Source organism: Sapajus apella, unplaced genomic scaffold (genome assembly GCF_009761245.1).
Source record: "Sapajus apella isolate SASKATOON/1434 unplaced genomic scaffold, GSC_monkey_1.0 scaffold79, whole genome shotgun sequence".
NCBI classification, from domain to species: Eukaryota; Metazoa; Chordata; class Mammalia; order Primates; family Cebidae; genus Sapajus; species Sapajus apella.
In genome coordinates this window covers 8450527-8463383 of record NW_022437019.1, presented here as the reverse complement: position 1 = coordinate 8463383, position 12857 = coordinate 8450527, and positions in this window count along the sequence as shown.

Sequence of the window (12857 nt, the reverse complement as noted above, 5' to 3'; positions counted from 1 at the left end):
TTCCCTGTATGGAATAAGATAATACAGCACCTGAATATCCTGGCATGCAACAGACCAGGCTCTCAAACTTGATGTCCCTTAGAGTTGCCCTGAAGGGCTTATTGAAAGACAGATTGCTAAACTGTACCTACAGACTTTTTGTTTCAATAGGTCTGGGATGGTTCTCGTAAATTTGCATTTTTTTTTTTCTAGACGGCTTCTCACTCTCTTGCCTAAGCTGGAGTGCAGTGGCACCAGCTTGGCTCACTACAACTTCCATCTCACATGTTCAAGCGATTCTCCTGCCTCAGCCTCCCAAGTAGCTGGGACTACAGGCACACACCACCTTGCAAGTCCCTAGCTAATGCTGATGCTGCTGGGTCCATGAAACACGCACTGAGAAATTTACACATAATATCCACATTACTCACAGTCCATGTTTATGGATTAACTGGCTTCATTTAAGAATTTAAATTAACAATCCATGCGGGGGAGGAAAACAGGATTTAAATAATGAAGTACGGATTTATTAGAGAAAGCATATGCATTTTATTATTAATGACAAGGAATTTAAAGTTTTATTAAATTTATTTTGTTAAAATAAATCTATGAGATTTTTGTCTCATTCAGTATAAAACTGGTAAATATACTAAATTCCACCCACAAATGGAAAAGTGAATACAAGCACAATAAAGAAATACAATTCAACCAGCCAGTTGAAACAGAGACCTTTTTTTACACAGAATAATACTCAGATATTTTTGAAAATTATTTTGTCCTTTAAAGAGGAAACTCAATTTCAGACACTATAAGCAAGACTATATTTTCCTCTCTAAGTTATAGCACAGCTATTTGTAGGTCAGCCAGAAACCCTTGTTCCTGCTGTTTGTAGCTGTATCTACTTTGCCTGTTAGCTCTAGTTCTCAACTGATTTGAGAGCAGGGAAATGTTCGTGAATATTATGATTATTATAAATGTTTATAATCTTGAGTGATGGAGTATAATTTATGCTTAGAATGATCTCATTTTAGAGAATGGCAAATGTGCACACAATAAACACTGCCTAGATGTTTGTAATGTTGAAGGTTGAAAACCATATTGTTGAATATAAATTTGAATTGCTGCCATCATAATTATCTCCAGGTAGGGAGTACAATAAGAATCTCTCCATAGTGGTCTTGAATACATCTCTTTAACAAAGCTATTCAAGTACTAAAAGGTAAACACTTAAAATAGCTTTTATTAATACTGGTGATTTTCTGTTTTCCAGTAGCCATATCTCTTCACAGACTACCAATGAGAGTTGATAAATTGACATATGGAAACTGAATGAACATATTTGGAGGCCAGTTGTCCTCAACAATTCAGTCTATTCCCTTTATGGCCCCTGCAAAAATGGAAATAATGAAACATAATATACCAGAACTGTTTTCCAATTCAAACTGTTAAAGTAAGGTAAATATGGTTTAAGAAGGATTCTGTTCTTCTATATTTGAGTCTTTATGGATGTATTGAAACCTAGCTTAATAGGCAAGATTGAAAACCTGATTACAGGTTGGGGTGGGATATTCATGGGGAGAAATGCCACATACAGGTAATGGGGGGATGGAGGCAGCAAACCACATTGCCATGTATGTACCTATGCAACAATCCTGCATGATCTGCACATGTACCCCAGAACCGAAAGTAAAATTTAAATTTAAAAAAAATATATATATATATATATATATATATATATATATATATATATATATATAAAGATTTAAGCTTGTAATTTATACAAGGTTAAATTTATACAATGTTACTTCTGGCCAAGGAAGTATTCTATTGGCCCACACAGTCATAAGGCCAGCCCAGAATCAGTGAGGGAAAAGAATATAAGAGTATGATTTATTTGAGTCTATTTGAAACAATCTATATTATAATACAGGAATAGGTACCTGTAACAATAGCTGAGTTGTGGGCAATCCAGTGGCCATACTTCAACCATTCATAGACTCTTAGGTTTTCAAACTGTGTTTAAATAAGGTAAACCCCAATCTGTAACCAATACAGCTGTTTCTGTACCTCCCTGCTGATTTCTGTCTTCATTTCTTTTTGTCTATAAATCTTCTTCCATCATGTGGCTGAGCTGCAGTCTCTGTGAATCTTGTTATGATTCTGGGGGCTGCTTGATTCACAAATCATTCATTCCTCATTTAAACCCCTTTAAATTTAATTCAGCAGAAGTTTTTCTGTTATCAAACCTTAAATAATATTCATTAAAGAATCATGAACCTGCTTTGATTAAAAAATTACTTTCTTGAAGAGGCACTAATCAAAGGGTAAGATCTGGGATGAGGAAAATGGGGAGGTACTGGTCAAAGGGTACACTCTTTAAGCCTAAGATGAACAAGTTCAGGGGATCTAATGAACAGCACTGGCAGTGATGTGGTAATTAATTTGATATACATAATTACTCAGAGTATGTTAAATCATCACACTGCATACCTTAAATCTATACAATCTTTATTTTGTCAATTAAATATTTCAAAATTAATTTAAATAAAGCTTTGATACGTGGCCCAAAAAGGGGACTTTATCTGCTTAGCAAATTTTAGCTAATGACCAGAAAGAAGTTAAATATTGATGTATAATCATATCTCTGAACTCCATGGATCCTAAATATAACTTTCTATCACAAAATAAGCTATTGTATAACAGTGATAACAATCACTATTAAAAGCTCACAATAATGTGTTTCTTTCTTAGTGTCAGGAAGTATGCTATATATTTTATATATATTAGTTAATTCTAACATTCTTATGAAGTAGGGATGACAACCTTCATTTTATGGATGAGAAAACTGAGGTTTAAAAAGTCATAAAAATTGCCCATTGTAATGTAGATATAAAGTGCCAAACCAGGCTTAGAAACAGAATTGAAACTAGATCACTTTTTTATGAGCTTAAATGGATTGAAAAGGTTATCTAGATTAATTCCTTTATTTTATAAATAAAAAGTAAAAGGAGCCATAATGGGTAAGCCCCCAGCTAAAGGTAGATTCAGGATTATAATACACATTTCTCAAATTCTAACAAGAAATAAAAGTATGAACTGGTTCTTTTATATAAAATTTTCACTGTGATGTCTTAATTCTTAATTATCACACTTTACAGAGAGAGAGAGAGAAAGAGAGAGAGAGGGAGAGATATTAAACCCAAGTGATACCAAAAGAAGGTTTAACCCAGGCAAGCTGTAACTTTCAGGCTATGGGTACTATAAGAAATTAATTCACTGAGTACATACATGTTATGAATTGCTTATGTGTCAGGAAATGTTCTAGGCACTAGGAATACAAATATGATTATAATTTGGCCTCTGTCTCTCAGAATACCTTTCCCTTTAAGAAAACACAGGTAGCGTAAGAGGCTAAAGAAGGTTCTTTGGGATACATATGAACAGAACCACAGTGGATTGAATGGTGGACCCTCAAAATATATGTCCATGTTCTAACTCCATAACCTGTGAATGTGACCTTATTTGGAATAAGGCTGTTTGCAGATGTAATTAAGGATTTTGAGATGAAATCATCCTCGATTATTGGGCCCTAAATTAAATGCCAATCTGTAAAAGTCATTATAAGAAGGAATAGAGACATAACACAGACAGGAGACAACACACACGGAGGAGAAGGCCCTGAAGAGTGGAGTGATGCAGGCACAGGAGACTCCTGATGCTACTAGAAGATGGAAGAGACAAGAAAGGATCCTCCCGCTGCAGCCTTCAGAGGTAGGCTGCCCAGCCAACACCTTAACTTTTGACCATTGGCCCCTGGAAATTTGAGAAAATAAATTACTATTGTTTTAAACCAGGGAGTTGTGACGATTTGTTGCAATTTTCCTAAGAAACAAATATAGGAACATATATAGAATTTCCTAGCACTGGAAGAAGAGGTGTTCCAAGCAACAGTTTTTAAGATAGATCTGCCATTAAGCTTCCTCTAATGTGGCAGTGATAGAAATAGCAACAGATATTTATGTTAAATGTCTGTATCAAGGAAGTTTCCTATAATAATCAATTAAGTTAAAACTTTGGGTTGGACGTGGTGGCTCACACCTGTAGTCCCAACCCTTTGGGAGGCCAAGGTGGGTGAATCACTTGAGGTCAGGAGTTAGAGACCAGCTTGACCAACAGGGTGAAACTCCATCTCTACTAAAATACAAAAATTAGCCAGGTGTCGTGGCAGGCACCTGTAATCCCAGCCACTTGGGAGGCTGAGGCATGAGAATCGCTTGAACCTGGGAGGTGGAGATTGCAGTGAGATGAGGTCACGCCACTGCACCCCAGCCTGGGCAACAGAGTGGGACTCCATCTCAAATAAATAAATTAATAAATAAAAGTAAAATAAAATAAACAAAAGAACTGTGAATTTAAGAAATTTATTAATTATTTATTAAATAAGAAGCTGTAGTCTTGGAGTACTAGTCTGTGACTATAAAACATGGTATATTGTAAGACTTTGCCACTATAATATATAATGGTTTAATAATCTATTTAATGGTATTCAACACCTCTTCCACATTTGGAACAAAATAATTAATTATCATAAGTTTGAATACATAAGCAAGTATTTTTTAATCACAAATTTAAACATTTAATAAGGATGCAACAGAAATAAAAGCATTATTTTCTGTATAAAACTTTGTCTCACTGGGGTAAAACATAATCTTCAGGGCAAACTAGCACCGTCATCATTCTCAACTTCATAATTTAATCATCATCCAAAAAGCCTACATTTACTAAAATCCTAGGTCATGAATGATGTTGAAAAAGAATACCAAAATACAAAACTGCTGTTTAATTGAAAGGAAAAAACTGAAGGATTGTAAATGAACTCAAATGGATCATTTGTAAATATTTAAATACTGGGAATCAGAATCATTTATTTTCTGAATGAAAATTCAGGTTATGGAACTTGAAAAGTACATGCAGGGAAGTAACCTCATTTTAAAAATGAGATCACTACATCACAGGGAAGTGAAATACCCAGTGTGCACAGTCTATGGCAAAGTAGTATCTGAAATGTGATCTCAATTCTCTAGCCAATGCTATTTCCAAGATTCCTTATTCACGTGTTTATATCTAAATAGTGCACTGCTATCAATGTTACCAAGACAAGTGAAGGGATTTTTGTAGGTGTTAGATTAGAAGAAGCTAGAGATGGTCATTCTATTGCATGAATATCAACAAATTTCATATAATTATACTGCCCACACAAAGGGTAACCCAACTTAGGTTTCTTTTTTAATTTGCTTATTTTACTTTAGGTGCACACTATATCTAGCATTTCTCCCCATGTTATCCCTCTGCACCCTCCCCTCCCTCCTCACCACCCATTGTCTCTCCCCTATGCCTCCCAACTGTCCCCTGTGTGTGATGCTCCTTTCCCTGAGTCCATGTGTTCTCGTTGTTCAACACCCACCTATGAGTGAGAACATACAGTGCTTGGCTTTTTGTTCTTGGGTCAGTTTGCTGAGAATGATGGTTTCCAGATTCATCCAAGTCCCTACAAAGGACACGAACTCATCATTTTTTATGGCTACATAGTATTCCATGGTGTATATGTACCACATTTTCTTTGACCTGTCTATCATTGATGGGCATTTGGGTTCAAAGATTTAAACATAAAACCTAACACCATAAAAACACTAGAAGAAAATGTAGGCAAAACCATCCAGGATATAGGCATAGGCAAGGACTTCATGACTAAAACACCAAAAGCAATGGCAATAAAAGCCAAGATAGGCAAATGGGATCTAATTAAAATTCAGAGCTTCTGTACAGCAAAAGAAACCATCATTAGAGTGAATGAGCAACCAACAGAATGGGGAAAAAATTTTACAGTCTACCCATCTGACAAAGGGCTGATATCCAGAATCAACCCAACTTAGATTTAGTGATCATGAACTGTTATTTTGTTGGCTTAAAAAATATGATGTTCCAATAAGTAATATATTCTAACAAGTGTCATTCAGATATTACTAAATTCCTACCTCTACCCATTGAAAGCTTTTAGAAGGATTTCTATTCAAAAGCCCTAGTCCTCTAGTGCCTGCCAGACTATTATGAGATTATTTACTTAAATCAAACAGCGTTTTCAAGTCAAACAGAGGTTTATAACTCTTTTATGCACTCTGACAAAAGTGAAAGTTGCAATTCTAACAATAACCTTAACAATTAACCAAAATACACTTAAACTACACTTGTTAGAATATAAATATTACATTCACCCATAGACACAATTTGGCTATTTTCCTCATGTAAGGTCAATTTACTAGAGCAGATGTTAGGATAGACAGACTAAATTAAGAGAAATAAATTGATGTTTCTTATTCCACTTACGTGTGGTATTGAAAACACTCAAACTCATAGAAGCAGAGAATAGAATGATGGTTGCCCAAGTCATGGGATGAGGGTAGATGAAAACGGAGGATTGCTCTTCAATGGATATAAAGTCTCTGTTTTGCAAGATGCATTCATTTTAAAGACTCACTGTACAGCATAGTACCTGTAGATAACAACACAATATTGTACGCAATATTGTAATGTATCTTAAAAGGATAGATCTCATGTTAAGTATTATTACATTGGAGGTGATAAATATATTTAGTATCTTGGTTGTGGTGATGGTATCACTATTATATGCAAATGACCAAATTCATCAAGATGCGTATGTTAAATGTGTACCATTTTGGTGGCGGGGGGGAAGCTGTTGGGGGATGGAGTTTTGCTCTTGTTTCCCAGGCTGGAGTGCAATGACTCAATCTTGGCTCACTGCAACATTTGCCTTCCTGTTCAAGCAATTCCCCTGCCTCAGCCTCCTGAGTAGCTGGGATTACAGGCATGCACCATGTATTTTTTTATGTTTAGTAGAGATAAGGTTTCACCATGTTTGCCAGACTGGTCTCGAACTCCTGACCTCAAGTGATCTGCCTGCGTTGGCCTCCAAAAGTGCTAGGATTACAGGCCTGAGCCACTGTGCCCAGACAAATATGTACAGTTTTTGTATACCAATTGTACTTTAATAAAACTAAAACAGAATAAATTTCTTTTTTATTCTTTTGGGTAAAAGGATGATTTCTGGTAATAATTTGAAACAGACTATGCAAACAGTTAAGTCTCATGTAATAAATACCTACCTTATTTTCTTCTCCCATTATCTTTGCCAGTGAGTCATTAGACATGAGCATGTGACATAATTTTGAACATGAGGTGAAGGTGAAATTTGCTATTGGGCTATGGAAAAAGATTTCTTATTCCTTTGAAGAGGCACAGAGAAAAAGGCAGACTCTTTTCTCTCTGGATATGGTTGTGTAAGACTGTGTTTTCTTGAATTTCAGCAGCCATCTTTGGATCCTGATAAGAAACTAACCTCACGAGAACACTGACAACGCAGTTGGAAAAAGGGGTGATGGAAAGAACCCTAAGAACTTAATATCATAGATGATCTGCTGAATTAAACTTCATAGGTCTGCTACTGCTGGGTTTCTTGTTGTGTGAGATAACATATGCCCTTATTATTTAAGCCATTTTGATATAGAAGTTTTGTGTTAAATCCAAAAGCATTCTAAAAGATGTCTAGAAGCAGATTATTGGGGCAATCAGGCAGAAAGGCAACGTTGCCTAACATACATGAATGCTTTTAACTCCCTTTTCTTTTTTTATTTTTATTTTTATTTTTTTATTTTAAGCCACATCTGCAGTGTTTTTTTTCTTTTTTTCACTTTTTTAATTGCATTTTAGCTTTGGGGGTACATTTGAAGAACATGCAAGATAGTTGCATAGGTACACACATGGCAGTGTGATTTGCTGCCTTCCTCCCCTTCACCTATATCTGGCATTTCTCCCCATGCTATCTCTCCCCAACTCCCCACCCCTCACTGTCCCTCCCCTATTTCCCCCCAACAGACCCCAGTGTGTAGTGCTCCTCTCCCTGTGTCCATGTGTTCTCATTGTTCAACACCCGCCTTATGCCTAACCTATTCCAGATGTCTCTCATTCTCTAGCCTTCAAGTCTCCCTCATGATTTTATATTAATTTAGAGTCATTCATTGAAGATTATTTGCTTTTTTTTGATCAGGGCAGGGTGTGTTTACAGCTGAAAATACAGAGATAAAAAGTATTAAATGTAAATGACTCCTGCAAAAAAATAAAATCATACAGAAGCAGGTTCTTCCAATCCAATCAGACAATTGAGAGAATGTCACCTAGTATTGCTACTTGCATAGCAATATTCAGGAGACAGTTTATTGCCTAAGTAGTTTAGATTCTCAAAATCAAGCACTCTGCTTTTTTGTGTCAAACTGCTTTTTCCAATTAATATGTACCTTAATCATTTTTAAATGATTTTTATATATGTGAATATTTATTTTGACATACAGTAGAACTTATATTTGTAACTTACACACATTTCTGCAATAAGTAAGTGACCTAGATTTCTTTTGTAACTTATATGAATTCAATGACTCAATCTTGACTCACATTTACCTTTATCTGAAGGGTCTTGTATCACTAGTTTGATTGTAAGATGAGAAATAGAGACAATAAACCATTATGAAGTTTTATAACATGATTAAAAATTATTTCAAGAACATTGTTTATCATGTGAATTGTGGAGAAAATAATGTTTCCTTTTGCAGAGATGGGTGGCATGAATACCTCTTAGTATAGCTGTAAGTATAGGATTACCCATAAAATATTAAACATTCATATCCAGCATTCCAGAGTCAAGACATTTTATTACCTCAAAATTTTAGGTAGTTAATATGGTAGATAGTGTTTAAGAACTACTTGGTTCACCTTTTTCAATGTGGCCCAACTGAATTAACAAAGTGATATTTTATTAGAAAGGTTAAGCTTAATTCATATGTGATTATTCTTGTTTCTTTTATAGTGTAGTTTTATCTGTTCCAATAGAAAATTGAGTTTTGTTTGAACGAGTAAAAATGAACTGAGGATTAAGCTGTCTGTCTAGATATGCGTTCAAATGTTTGGCAATAATATAATGTGCTATGTAGAGCTCTTGTATCCTTGTGATCTTTTTAGGGGATCCATATGGTCAAGACTATTTTTTCCTAATGATACTAAGACCTTTTGTTTTGTTTCACTCAATCGACATTTGTACTGATGGGACAACAGCATTGTGGGTAAGACTTCTTGAATTTTAGAATAAATCAAAGACAGTCAAACCCAAAATTATAGTAGTCATTTTCTTGTTTACCAGCCAGCCATCACAGGAAAAAACAAACAAACAAACAAAACCACAGCCAGTTTCACTTAACAGTATTCACGATAAAGAAGTAAAACTATTGATTTTATTAAATCTCAACCACTAAATCTACAACTCCTTGATATTCTGTGTGATGAATTGGAAAGTATTGATAACACACTTTTGCTGAATGTTAAATTGTTAGGATATCTTAAGAAAACATTCTTAAATAATTGCATTAATTCTTTATATATATTATTGCATTTTATATTTTGGGGTACATGTGAAGAACATGCAAGATTGTTGCATAGGTACATACAAGGCAATGTGGTTTGCTGCCTTCCTCCCCATCACCTATATCTGGCATTTCTCCCCATGCTATCCCTTCCCAACCCCCACCACTACTGTTCCTCCCCTAGTTCCCCCCGCCACAGACGCCAGTGTGTGATGCTCCTCTCTCTGTGTCCACGTGTTCTCATTGTTCAACACCTGCCTATCAGTGAGAACATGCGGTGTTTGATTTTCTTTCCTTGTGTCAGTTTGCTGAGAATGATGGCTTCCAGATTCATCCATGTCCCTACTAACTCATCATTTTTTTATAGCTGCATAGTATTCCATGGTGTATATGTGCCACATTTTCCCTGTCCAGTCTATCGATGGGCATTTGGGTTGGTTCCAAGTCTTTGCTACTGAAAACAGTGCTGCAATGAACATTCCTGTGCATGTGTCCTTATAATAGAACGATTTATAATCCTTTGGGTATATACCCAGTAATGGGATTGCTGGGTCAAATGGAATTTCTATTTCTAGGTCCTTGAGGAACCACCCCACTGTCTTCCACAATGGTTGAACTAATTTACACTCCCACCAACAGTGTAAAAGTGTTCCTATTTCTCCACATCCTCTCCGGCATCTGTTGTCTCTAGATTTTTTAATGATCGCCATTCTAACTGGCGTGAGATGGTATCTCAATGTAGTTTTGATTTGCATTTCTCTAATGACCAGTGATGATGAGCATTTTTTTCATATGTTTTTTGGCCTCATGTATGTCTTCTTTTGTAAAGTGTCTGTTCATATCCCTTGCCCACTTTGAAGCCTTGTTTCATGGAATATCATCTTTACTTAAAAACCATTGGCACTAATCAAATTTGGACATTGGCCAGACATCTTCTCAAAATAAATGAAGTCATCTTACTACTTTGAGAAAAACAATGAATAATAATTTTTGCCAGTAATAGGATTTGAGTTTTCAAGTAAAGATTTGTATAACTCAGTGACTGAATCAACATTTTCTAAATAAACTAATGAATAATTTTTCAAAATGTGTAAGGGTAAAATATCCATTTATCTCCCAGATGGACTACTGGATTTTATTGTAACATAGTAAGAAAATTTTATAAAAAGAATTTCACCTTCTATATTAACACTATCCTTTAAGAAACAATCTTTTGACAAATTTTTGTGTAATATCAGATAATATTCATGATAATCTTAAAAGAATTTTAATTATTTCTCCACTTTCAACTCCACATTTATTTGAGACCAGCTTTTCTTAATATATTCAAACCAAAACAATGTATTGCAGCAGAATGAATGAGAATTAGATATAAAAATCCATCTGTCTTCTATTGAGCTAGACATTAAAAAAATTTGAAAAATATAAATCGATGTCAGTCTTCTTACTATTTTTTGTAAGTATAATTAATTTTCATGAAAATGTTATTTATTTTTGTATTTAAAGGGTTTAATTATTTTATGTCTAAATAAAATAAATGTTTATCTTTTAATTTGTTTTTATTTTAAAATTTATTTATTTTTTGTGACTGAATCTCACTCTGTTGTCCCAGCTGGATGAAGTGCAGTAGTGTGATCTCAGTTCACTGCAACCTCTGCTGCCCAAGTTCAAGTGATTCTCCTGCCTCAGTTTCCTGAGTAGCTGGGATTAAAGGCATGAGCCGTCATGCCTGGCTAATTTTTCTATTTTTAGCAGACATGGGGTTTCACCATGTTGGCCAGGCTGATCTTCCCAACTCCTAACCTCAGATGATCTGTCCACCGTGGCCTCCCAAATTTATCTTTTAATTTTTCAAACAGTAAATACTGATAGGCACAAAAAATATATACAAAGGTCTTTGGGGTCAGTAATTCATTATAGTACAAAGGGGTCATGAAACTAAAATATTTGGGAACTAGTGGTATAAGTTAACAGATACCAGTTACTTTGATTATATGTTACATTAGAGCCATGCCCATTGCAAAAATGGACTATAGGGACCTCTGTAGGGAAAGGGTGGAAAGGGGGTGAGAGTTGAAAAATTACCCACTGGGTATAACATATAGTATTTGAGTGATGGATATACTAGAAGCCCAACTCCGACAATTATGCATGCAATGCCCATGTAACAAACAAACACATGCACCTTGTTGAATCTAAAACAAAATTCTAAAAGGATTGAAAAAAAAAAAGATGAAAAACAAAAATGCTGAACATTATCTCCAAAATCTGAGAAAGAGAAACTCTTTTTTTTTTTTTTTTTTTTTTTTTTTTTTTTTTTAACCTTAGAATTTGCTACTTGTTTCTATAGCTTTTAAGGACATTGACCAGAAATTTTCTGGAAATCTTTTATTCATGTCTTTGGCAGGATTTTGAAAATAACAACAGCAGCTATTACTTATTTACCTAATGCACTGCCAGACACTCTGGTAAGTACTTCACATGCATGACTTCGCTAACTCTTACAACTTCATGAATTTAGTATTATTTTATGCTTGTTAGGGATTTTTTGAAAAAGAAACTCAGGTAGAATTATTTTGTCAGTCTTCATGTATCTTAAAAGAGAGAAAGAGAGAGAGAAAGAATATTTTTCTCTAAGTGTCAGACACTGTCATAAGCACTGGAAATGTCAAAGTGAACAAGGCAATACAGGTTTCTGATCTCATAGACTTTACATTCCAGTTGTTGAAACAAATGATAGAAATGTAGTTAAAACATTAAGATAAGTACAACGAAGAATATAAACCTATATATAAATAGCATCTGTGATGGTCAAGAATGATCTCTGTGGGAAATCAACACAATTTCTGAGATAAGACAAGATGAAGCCAGCAACTGATAACCTACGTGAGCCAGAGAGAAAAGTGAAAGCAAAGGACCTGTGGCTGGGATACATTTGTTAAAATTCTACAAGAGATATAAAGTACACATAGCTGACGTGTTGTGGCTGAGAGAGAGAATTGCAGGAGATGCTGGCTAGGTATGTAGGGGCTATATCCTGGAGGGTGTTTTAGACCGTAGTTTAAAGACTGGATTTAATGCTAAGTTTTAATAGAAGCTCTTAGAGTTAATAAAACGCTAGTGACCAGGCTGCCCTTCTGCTTTTCTTTTTTTAATATGAATTAAAAATTCATGTTCTTTCAACTCTGCCAATAACTGTAACATCATAAATGTTTCAAAAGAGAGCCAGAAAAAAATATAATTTCTTTTAAAGTAGATAAGTATTACTTTGTAGGAAAAAATATTTGTACATCCAAGAAAGTTTTGAGAAGAAGAAAAATAAAACCCATTTCCTGAAATGGTAGGAGAAATTGGAAAACCCAACAATGAGCTTAGTGACTCAAACAAGTAAAC